Here is a 12,250-nt window from a genome sequence, read left to right as displayed (position 1 = left end):
TATATATATATACAATGGAATATTATTCAGCTATAGAAAAGAATGAACTCTTGTCATTTGCAAGGACATAGATGGAGCTAGAAGGTATATGCTAAGCAAGATAAGTCAAACAAAGACATATACCATATGATTTCACTCATATGTGGAATTTAGGAAACAAAACAGATGAACATATGGTAAGGGGGAGGAAGAGGAGAGAGGGAAACAAACCACAAGAGACAATGATAGAGAACAAACTGAGAGTTGATGGAGGAAGGTGGGTGGGGGATGGGCTAGATGAGTGATGGGTATTAAGGAGGGCACTTGTTGTGATGAGCACCAGGTGTTGTATGTAAGTGATGAATCACTGAATTCTACTCCTGAAACCAATATTGCACTGTATGTTGGCTAATTAAAATTTAAATAATAGCCAAGAAATGTTAGTGCACACTGTATTCATCAAAAAACATCTGCATATCAGTGGGCCCATGTTGTTTAAACCTGTGTTGTTCAAGGGTCAACTGTACTTGTTTATGAGGTGGCCACCCACTTAATACAATTCTGGGAGACAAGTTGAGGACCGCAGTTTGGAAACACTAGCGATCAAGAACAAAAGCTTTGGAGTCCAACAGATCTGAGTTTGTATCTTGGCTCTGGCTTTGCCACTTTCTAGTTGCTAGTTTTGACTTAGACAAGTTATTTAACCTCTCTGTTCCTCAGGGTTCATCCTCCATAAAATGGAGATGATAATAATAGTACTTTAATTTTGCCAGCAGAAACAGACACCATGACCCACTTTCTAGACATGCGTGGTGTTGAAGCCTGAGACTGTAGAGACACTTCCGAGCAGCTCTACTTATTTCAGAGCTTCTCTGTAACTTGAGAACTACACGGACTTGGGCAAGTTGAAAAACAAAATGTTTCTCTGGCCTCCCACTCTACCCCCCCAATATCTGCATTTACTGTCCCAGGTTCATGCTTACAGAGGGAATGGAAAATATGATTGAGCCTAAAAAGGGAAACAACTAGCAATGCCAGTAAATGGACAATTGAGAATCAGCTGAGGCCGTGCCACAAGACAGCTGTTTTTATCTGAAGCCCACCGATAAGGGCTTGCTTTTTTGTTTCCTGGCCTGGCATGAAGCCCTTGATTCCTGAGGCCCCCAAGGTTGAAAATAGCCTAGCCACCTGCCAATGGTCAGTATATTTTTAGGACCAGCAGGATTGGAAACAGGGCTCTGTATGCCTGGAACTCAAGCCGGGCTGCTGGGTGGGTCTCTCACCTCCATTGGATCACTAGGTCCAGAGCTGTTGGGTCAAATCCAGCAGCCAGCCACAGAGGAGAGGGAGCTCTGAGAAGAGGTGAGGTTTGTCCGTGTTAGTGGGGTAAACACAGGGAGAAGAGGGTGAGTAGGAGCCCTTAGCTGGTAGGTATTTGGATAAAGGATGTAGGAAGATTTTGTAAAGGGTAGGACCCCATGACAAACAAAATGCATAGCACTAGACACTTTATTTGTTTTAAAAAAAAAAAAAGTATAGTTAGGGGTGCCTGGGTGGCTCAGTCAGTTAACTGTCCAACTCTTGATCTCTGCTCAGGTCATGATCTCATGGTTTGTGAGTTAGAGCTCTGTGCTGGGCTTTGTGCTGATGGAGTGGAGCCTGTTTGGGATTCTCTCTCTCTCTCTCTCTCTCTCTCTCTCTCTCTCTCTCTGCTCCTTCCCCACTTATGCTCTTTCTCTCTAAAGAAAACTTAATAAAGTTTTAAAAAGTACAGTTAAAATTGATCTTATTGTCTTTTACTAATCTCCCAAATAAAAAGGCCAATACACTGAAGTTGTCCAAATACTGCATGCTTGTCAAATTATAACAGATCCTAAGATTTTGTTCTCTGCTTCCTCTTATCCTCATCTTGCTCAAGAAAAAAATTAATTTTTCTTGTCTCATTGTGGTAATTTATCTCATGAATGATTTATCAAAGTCATTCTTCCAAACCAACAGAGTCCTCCTAAGCAAACACACATTTACAGAAAGGGAAGACATGAATAAATGAGAGAGCAGAACAGGAGGACCTCACTTAATCTGGAAGACAGAACACATTTCCAAGAAAGTAATAGGATTAAAGCTAATTGTACACAAGTGTTCATGGCAGCTTTATTTGTAATAGCTGCAAACTATAAACTGCAGAAATGTCCATCAACTGTAATAAACAAGGTGTGGTAAGTACATATGATGAAATACTACTCAGCAATAAAAGGGAATGAACTATTGATACACACAACAACACAGGCAAATGTCAAAATAATTATGCTGTCAAAGAAGCCAGACCAAAATAAAACCAACATACTACATGATCCCATTTATATAAGTCTCTAAAAAAGGCAAACTATGTATATTAAATATGTACACTTTTGTATGTCAATTACACCTCAATAAAATCATTTAGAAAAAAAATTAATTCCAGTAGAGTTCGCATACGTGTTATCTTAGTTTCAGTAAAGTCATTTTTCTTTTTCTCTTCTTTTAGAGAAAGAAAGAGTGAGCAGGGGAGGGGGCAGAGGTAGAGAAAAACTTAAGCAGACTCCATGCTCAACATGGAGCCTAATTCAGGTCTTGATCCTGTGAACCTGAGATCATGATCTGAGCTGAAATCAAGAGTTAGATGCTCAACCGACTGAGCCACCCAAGCACCCCAAAGTCATTTTCCTATAATGCAAACTAATCTACAGTGACAAAAAGCAGATCAGTGGTTCATTGGAGAGTGGGGTACATGGGAAGGATGGCAGGGGCTAAACAAGGTCATGAGGAAGTTTTGGAGGCTGATATAGATGTTCATTTTCTTGATTGGGGTGATGGTTTCATGACTGTGTGCCTATGTCAAAACTTCTCAAACTGTACACTTTAAATAAGGGCAGTTTATTGCATATCCATTATACTTTAATTGATTTATTTGGAGAATACTGTCTTTAAGTCGAATTTGATACCGAAAGGATGAATAGTGTGAGTCATGGTGCTGATATGGAGCACAGGGTGGCGTGGGGAAGAGAGCACTCAGGTAAGGGGAAGGATATGCAAAGTTTCTGAGTGGGGGGAATGGGATGACACATTTGAGGAGTTCAGAAGAGTCCTGTTTGGAAGGAGTTGAGAGATCCAAGGGGAAAGTGGCAGGAGATGAGGTTAGAGAGGCCAGCAGAGGCTGGATCATGGAAGGCCTCACATTCACCTATTCTTTTAGCAAATATTTGCTGAATGCTTTCTGTGGGCCAGGAGCCCTTCTGAAAGAGACCGTTTTCTTTTGCCAGGGCTGCCATAACAAAGTGCCCCAGACTAGGGGGCTTAGACCACAGAAACTTAATTTCTCAGGTTTCTGAAGAGAGAAATGGGGTGTCAGGGCATCAACAGGGTTAGCTGCTTCTGAGGCCTCTCTCCTTAGCTTGTAGATAGCTGTCTTCTCCCTGTGTCCTCACATGGTCTTCCTCTGTACACATCTGTGTCCTAACTTCCTCTTCTTGTAAGGGTACTTGTCATATTGGATTAGGGCCCACAAATGTGACCTCATTTTACTTTAATTACCTCTTTAAAGGCCCTCTCTCCAATACAGTCACATTCCCTGGTACTGGGGGTTAGGATTTCAACACATGAATTTTAGGCATGGCACACTTCAGATCATAACAGGGATATAGCTGTGTATAGAACAAAGATGCAGGGTCTCATGGAGGGGTCTCATTCTACAAGTGGGGACAGAATAAACAGCAGTCAAAGTATACAGACTGTTGGAAACTGATAAGTACTATGCGGGAAAAAAGTAGGGCAGCAGGATGAGAGATTGGGAATATGAGCTGTGTAACAGAAGGTGGAGGGGGGAGGGAAATAAAGGAGAGTTACAAATTTTGTTTTTTATCCTGGAGGAAAATGGAAAGCTGTTGAAGGGTTTTACACAGCAGTGTGACATGATATTTGTTTTTTGAAAAAGATCATTCTGCTCATGGAAAATGGAATGAAGAATTGGGGAGGCAGGTAGGAGAATATGGCAATAATCCAGATTCAAGGTCATACTGCCCTGAATTCGAGTGGTAGTAGGGGATGGAATGATGTGAATAGATTTAAGATATGTTAAGAAAATTGAACCAAAAGGATTTGGTGATTGATTGACTGTGGAGGGTGAGGGAAAGGGACAAAACAAGGATGAATCCTAGAATTGTGTCTTCTATAAGAAGCTGGATGATGGTGTCACTCACTGGGATCAGGAAGACCAAAAGAGGACATGGTTTGGGAGAGAGGATCATGATTGTGGATGCGGTGAGTAAAATGCCTGTATTTGGATATCCCAAGTGGAGATATCCAATTGCCAATTAGATATGTGGGTCTGGGGGTGCCTGGCTTGCTCAGTTGGAAGAGCATGTAACTCTTGTTCTCAAGATTGTGAGTTCATGCCCCATGTTGTGTGTAGAGATTACAAATAAATAAAACTTTAAAAAGTCAGTAGCAGTTAAGAACAAAGATTATTCTCTTAAAGTACCAGGCTCACACCATTAATTTATGAAAAAAAGTATCTGACAAATACTCAAGTCTAAATTACCATAGTTTGTCATTCTTTCAGGTGAAAGTGGAGTTCCATGAGAAAAGAGCTAGTGGAGTTTGTAACTCCACTGAGCAAGTTCTGCTTTTTTGAGACTACCATCATACTTTTTATTTTTAAAAGGTTTTATTTTTAAGTAATCTCGGTACCCAATGTGGGGCCGGAATTTACAACCCTGAGATCAAGAGTCGCACACTCCACCGACTGAGCCAGTCAGGTGCCTCTACCATCATACATTTTTTTATGCAGAAGGGCTTCATGCACCTTTGTAACACAGAATATTAAAAAGACCTGTACTCAAGGATTGAAATTTAATAAGATTAATACTTCTCACTCTTTCTTTTTTTTTTTAAGATTTTTAAGTTGTTTTAAATTAATCTCTACCCACCGTGGGGGTCAAACTTACAATCCCAAGATCATGAGCTGCATGTTCTACTGACTGAGCCAGCCAGGCACCCTGCCTCACTGCTTCTTCAGGTAAAAGTAAATTTTTCTTTTTTCTTCAAGTACTTGGTGATGAAATGTAGAAGGACTGTTAGTATAGCCCAGTGCCACTGCCTTGATTCATGTCATTGCACCAGCGGCTTTACCCACCATTGCTTTCACACCATCAGTGGAAATGTCCCCACAGGAACAAAAAAAAAAGACTATTATGCAAATAGTTTTGGCTTTGTGAGACTTTGGAAAGACACCTCTTGGGCACAACAATTTGAAAGTCATTCTTTTAGATTTATCAAGGTTTACCCCTAAACTGATGAATCACATTCCCTGAGAGGTGGATAGTGGACAAAAGTGCGTTCTGTTAACATGGAAGAGGAACAGGGTGGTGTTGATTAGTGTTAAATAACAAAAATTCAACTGAGTAAACTCATCCTTTCTAGCAAACAGAAGCATGTTCTGAATAGTTATACAAAGTGGAAGGCTTTTATGGGCATAAATGGGGTGGGACAAGGAAGTTATTAGCAAAAGAAGAAAAGAATTATTCCAAGCAAAGTCACTCTTATTGTACAGGTTGCCTCCTAGTGTTGATCAGGACATTCCAAACTGGTTTAAAACTCCACTCCTGGGAGAGGTGGAAACTGCAATTAGGTGTTAAGTCCTGGTGGGACTTAACATCAGTGACTTCATTTTGGAAATTTGGGCTTTTGTTTCTTTCTAACAATAGCCAATCAAACGTCCCTTCATTGTGAAACAAAACAAAACAAAACAGGTATTGTGGGATAATTAAGGAGAAAATGGCATAGTGAGATATTTGAATTAAAACAAATTTTTTGCTGATTACAAGAGTAATCTAAAGTATAACAGTTGGCATGAGTGGCTGAGTGGTGGAGAGGGGTCTTTGGAAACAAGGAGATCAAAGGTAATTGGTGGGTTGGCCATGTGGACATTGGAGTCCCCCAGGATAATGGCAGTGGGGCTTAGAGTCATAAGGAAGACTAAGAACCGGTTGTCAAAGTCTACAGTGGATATAGAAGAGTGGCCGGAAGTTAAGTCAGGGAACCAAGATGAGGACGCATTAGTATAGCTGAACAGAATGGACTTCAAAGGAGGGAGCGATGTTTGAAAGCAGTGTTCCCCAGTGTGGAGGACACTAACCCCGCTTCCCAGCCTATGGAATGTGGTGTGTTGAGAAGGCTGCAAAGGAAATGGTGTCCTCAGAGGAAAGTCAGGTTTCCATTAACGTAAGGAGGTGGAAAAAATTGCTCAGAAAAGGTGTTGAATACATAAAGAGTGATAGTTATGTAGCAGCCATTCCAGAATAGGCATGACAGGAGTTTTTGGCTGCTGAGAAAAGAGTAGACCTTTGGGTAACAAGAGAAGAAACAGTAGTATGGTGAGAAGTATACTTGGGAGATAGGGGAGAGGGAATATGTGACTAGAGAGACTTCGATTTGGGAAAACACCTTTGAAAATAAGCCTGTAAACTACCCTAGATTTAGGCCTGACAGCCTCTGAGAGGACTAGACTATAAAAATTAATAAAGGGAAATCTCACTAAACTGGGGTCAGGAGGTTTGACCCAGTGGGGGTGGAAGGCTCTCACACCCTACCATTCCTCTCAATTACAGACTCAACAGGAAGAGAAGGATCTTGCACACGGATACTGCTTTACTACCCCAGCAGGAGGAAGGCTTCCCCTCCCCACCCCAACAGCCCAACTAATGAGAGTCAGTCATGGTTCAACCAATGAGAAGCCACTATGTTTCCAACTCCCAGTTGACTCCAATGGACTTCTTGTTTACAACCTCCCTCGCACCAGCCCCCTTTCCTCTATAAAGGAGCCTTCCTCTGCTTTGTTTCCTGGAGTTGCCTATGGTTTTGCTGTAGCTTGCTTGTCCCAGAGTGCAACTCTCTGCTGTTCCTGAATAAACACTTTTTTTTCTTTGCTGGTAAAATAACTGGCAGTTAACTTTTTAAGTTTAACAAGACAGACGTCCAGAATTCACCCTAGGTTTGGAGAAAAAGGCCATGAGGTTCTCAAGTCCTGAGGATATTGGCATGGGATGGAGTGGGAAGGATGGAAACTGACAGTTCTTGTATTTTGTTAGACTAAAGGACCCTTCAGTTGTTTTTTCAGAACCAAGGAATATCTGCCTCAGGGAAGTATACAAATCATATCGCTTAAGGGATGGAAATGCTTCCAGTTTTGAAATTAACTTCTCCAGTTTCTAACCATCTCATTCAAGTTATTTAAAATGGTAGGGTCGGGGCGCCTGGGTGGCTCAGTCAGTTGAGCGTCCAGCTTGGCTCAGGTCATGATCTCACGGTTCATGGGTTCGAGCCCCTAGTCAGGCTCTGTGCTGCCAACTCAGAGCCTGGAGCCTGTCTTCAGATTCTGTATCTCCCTCTCTCTGACCTTCCCCTGTTCACACTGTCTCTCTCTTAGAAATAAGTGAAACATAAAAAAAATTAAATAAAATGGTAGGGGCTTTCTGCCAGAGCACCTATTCAGTTACAACAAATCACCACTAAGTGCTATACATTAAAAAAAAAAAAGACTGAGATTATTATCATCAATGGGACCACAAAGATTCAGCACTTTTCTTGTTTTAAACATTTTAAGATAGTGGTGCAATCAAATAAACAAAAAGGATTTGTTACTTATTTCTAAATCATCTCTACAGTTTTAGCCTGAATAAAGTCACTTGGTTTGTCATGATGCTTTAAGGTAATATGACTACAACTCATTACTTCCCTAGTGGTCAGTTTTACCTAAAACGATGTTGCACTGGTAGATGACTAAAGGCAAGGAAGTGGTTTGAGCTCCTGATGGGCAAATTACCATGGCAGTGTTTTCTTGCTTATTTTCAGAGGCTTGCTAATGTGGCCACAGATGAGTAGCAAAGAACCCAAAACTCCTTGGTCCTTTGCAATCAGAACCGGACAGGCAATCATGGGCTCTGCATCACTGCCAAGAGTATACAGTTACGGAAGCTTGAATACCACTGGCCGATCAAAGTGTATTTTGATGATATAATCATTTGTAATTTAGTTTTTATGGGTTGAACATAGTTTTATTTGGAGGTTTTGCTTCATAGACTAGGACCTTTTTTGGGTATGTGTAACCAGATTAAACCAGAATTGGCTTCTTTTTTTTTAATATTCATTTATTTCTGAGAGACAGAGTACATATGAGAGTTGAAATGGAGGCAGAGAAGGAAACAGAGGATCTGAAGCAGGCTCGTCACTGACAGCACAGAGCCTGATGTGGGGCTCGACCTCAAGAACCCAGAGATCATGACCTGAGCTGAAGTCAGACACTTAACTGACTGAGTCACCTGGCCACCCCAAACCACAATTGGCTTCTTAAACATGGAGTTTAGGTGTCTTAAATGTTGGAGTTCATTTATTTAGTAAAGTTACTAATCTAAATATATCTCTAACTCTGATTTTACTCCAAATGCCAACATTAAAAATGGCTTTTGCAGTGTTATATAGAGAACCTCAACATTTATATAATCACTCTCATTTTACAGGTAAGAAAACCAAGGCTATAAGAGGGAAACTTGCCCAAGGTCACACACAGCTCGCCGGTGCCAAGGATGAGGTTTTAACCCAGATCTGCACGCTTCTCGTCACTGCTCCTAACCACTGCGCTGCAGTTCGGTGTACCTGCCCTCAGTAGTGGACCTTTGGAAAAATACTTAAAACTGGATGATAGGGCTGTCACTTTTGAAGTACAAAATCACATGGTCTGAAGCGAAGTATAATTATATACAAGCTACATCTTAAGTATGTGTTGCAGGATCTCCTTGCTGTGGTTTACTCATCCCAGTCAGTAACGTCATCTGTGCCTGTGTGAGGAAATGTTCCCAGATGTGCCGTGGCGTGCACGCTTACCTTAAAAACAGTGTTTTCAGGTATATGAGTTCAGTCTGCCTTCCAAGTTTGCCCATGAAGGGAGTAGCCGAGTAGGTGAGTGTGACAAGTTAAAGCATCTGGGATGCTTAATGGAATTTTAGGTGCCGCCCTTTGGCACGCTCCTCCAACAGGGTGTCCCAAAAGTCTAAGTGCAGTTTGAAAAAAAATACGAATATCTTTTATGGAGCACCTGCCAGATTACTAGATAGAAAAGTCCCAGGTTGGCCTGCCGTTTATGAGAGAAGCCAAGGAGTTAAGCACGAAGGGCTGGGTGACATGGAGTGCAGGCTTTGGAAAGGAGCAGAGTGAAAAGACGAAGACAGCAGGATAGCAGGAAGCTACTTTGTACAATGTGGCATCTTCCTGACAACCCGTAACATTTTCAGCAAAGCCACTGAATTTAGAAAATGCTGAGTGTGTCAGGATTTCTTGTGGGAAATGGTGAGACTCATCTGGGTTTGATGCGGGAATCAGGTTTCTGTGCTTGATTCTAGGAGAACCAAACTGGCACACACAAATGCCAGAGAGCACAGAGGCGCTGAAGCATGAGGATGTAAAAGCACGGAATCCCGAGGTATAAGGCGAATTGGTGGTGACCCAAGCCGGTGTTTGGGCTACCCCACTGTTAGATAGTTTGAACTCCCCTTGAGTTTTTGTTATCAAGTTGCCCAGTGTCAGTGGCCCATGGTTTTTATTTCTTCCTTCATCATCTCTCAGATTCTCCATTATAATAACTAACATGTCCTGAGCGCCTTCGATGTTGTAGTCTCTTTACAAGCGTGCATTATTTCCTCTCTTCAGGCCATCATCTTAACAGAAGTTTTACAGATGAAGGATCTGAGACCAGGGAAGTTAAGCAACGTACCCCAGTTTCCATAGCTTGTGACTCCATGCTTCTTCCTGTAAACGATACCACCTCACATGCCTCATCCCTCAGTTTGTCTTCTATAGTTGAAAGGAACTCCTGAACTTTGTATCTTTCCCCTGAACACGATGCCTAAGACCATCTCCTTGTCTTGATCGATTTTCTCTAGTGTGGTAAACAGAGCACTTTGTGTAAGAGTGTCGTAACCTGACAGGTGCATAGAGTACAGGTTGCTACAACAGAAGGGAAAAACCATCTTTAGCTCTGCCCACAGGCTCACTAAGTCACAGGCTCCTCTTGGTGTCATTGAGGCCACGTCAAGCTCCTGGAGCATGAAAATGCTCCTACCATTTCAAGAATAAAAAACAAAATCATTCATGGGGTGCCTGGGTGGCTCAGTCGGTTGGGCGTCCGGCTTCGGCTCAGGTCGTGATCTCGCGGTTCGTGGGTTCGAGCCCCGCGTTGGGCTCTGTGCTGACAGCTAGCTCGGAGCCTGGAGCCTGCCTCACATTGTGTCTCCCTCTCTCTCTGACCCTCCCCTGCTCGTGCTGCCTCTCTCTGTCTCTCAAAAATAAATAAAAAATTATTTTAAAAAAACAAAATCATTCATACATAGCATTGACATCTAGCAGGCAAGTCAATCAATGTTCTTGACTCATTGGCAATTTAGTAATTTTATAATATGGGTCACTGGGTGATGAGGATGTGAAATACATGTTTCTGTGTTTGATTGTATACATTTGGGTGAGGAATCAGGGCAGGAGAAAGTCTATTTCCAGGACATTGAACAGATATTTCTGGCCAGGCCTGTCATAGACTCATTGTAGTCCAAAAACCTCATTGTACAGATGGGTGAATTTCAAGGCCCAGGATAAAGAAAGGGATTTATACAGCTAAAGAAAGTCATACAGCGAATTAGTGGGACAATGGAAATCAGTTCCTTCTTTTGCAAAAAGTACTCTAGGTAATTCAAACTGTCTCTTCCCTGCCACCAAATGCCTGCTATGATGATTCCTATTTTTTTTCCAAAATGAGCTATGGCTAGAATGAATAGGAGAGGAGCTCTGGGCAAAGGCTTCCAAAAGGAATAGCAACCCACTATGTCCGAACAGTCTAGAATTAAAGGCATGGCCTTTAATGGCTTTGTATGCCTGGGTTTGCCATGTGTGGACTGTCCACAGGTGAGAATGCAGTGAAGCCTTGTTGATGTTCAGCCCCGTTTAGCAACATCTTCCAGTCCCAGCCCCTGTCTCAAGGTAACAGGAGAGCCAAGCAATATCCCCAATCCTCTCAGAAGGCCTTTCTGAGACCTCAAAAGGCTATGAGCAATCAGTTTCCCCTGAGTCCTAATCCCAAGACTGCCAGTGCCAAGGCCTAGCAAGCAGACTGCCTCTCTCCCGAATAAGTTAGCTTAGGCTCTACCAAAAGGGAGACCGTTCCCTCTTCAACAAAGAGCCGCTGACCGATGACTCTGGGTGGCGTGAGGTGAGGACATGAGGATACAAAGCTGACTTGCAGGTTACCTCAATGAGCTCCCAGTCAAGAAGGTGAAGCAGTAAACAATTTCACAGATCAGCCCAACATAAGTACCTACAATACATCAGGCACAGCGCCACGTCCTTCGGATGCAAGGATGGACAAGGCCATGTCTTCATCCCAGAGACAAACAGGAAAACAATGACAATAACAGCGTTCAACTGCCATGGAAGAGCGCAGCTTAGGAACTGGGGGAAGTCTGAAGAGGGATCTAAAGGGAGTGTTGTTCACAAAACCACTGTAGCACTGAGAAAGTTCTGGGAAACCACCAATTGGACCGAGGCAACAAAGACCTCAAAGTGAAAGGCTTAAGACTTTGTCTCTGGCTGGGAAATTCGATGAGCTGAAAGCTCTATAGCCTCAAGCCAGTTTCTCAGAGCTCTGGGCAAGGACAAGGAACTTCAAGGGGAAGGTTTTGCCTATACTCAATTGCAGGCACAACTGTGATGCAGACTGAAATTTGTGCTCCTGAAACTTGAGCCTCCTCCAAAGTTCTGCTCAGAGTTGTGATTTCTCCCTGCCTGGAAAGGCCTGTCCCAGAAAGAATCCTAAACTAATTCATTCTGATAGGTGGACAACTGGTAATGGCTGTGTCTCCCAGACTTGCCTGAGGATAAGCCAGTCACCTGGTGTCACTCCTGATCCTACTGTTGACCTTGTTTTTCTCCTGGTGTGATATTGCAAGTTATAATAAGAAGTAGATATTTGGTCTTCCTCACCAATTCTGGCACAGAGCTCCTAAAAGCCTTGGAGTTTCCTGAGTGATGAGAGTGATAAAGGTGTCTTGATACATATGACAACTCCCTTCAACCACCCGTGAGCATACATTAATGAGGTAATTTTTGGAAAGCACTAAGGACGGGGAACGAACCATGTGACTGGAAGGTTGACGCTTTCAGTCCCACCCTGCTCACCTCTCCGGATGGGTGAGAG

Source organism: Suricata suricatta, chromosome X (genome assembly GCF_006229205.1).
Source record: "Suricata suricatta isolate VVHF042 chromosome X, meerkat_22Aug2017_6uvM2_HiC, whole genome shotgun sequence".
NCBI classification, from domain to species: Eukaryota; Metazoa; Chordata; class Mammalia; order Carnivora; family Herpestidae; genus Suricata; species Suricata suricatta.
This window is presented reverse-complemented; position numbering follows the sequence as displayed.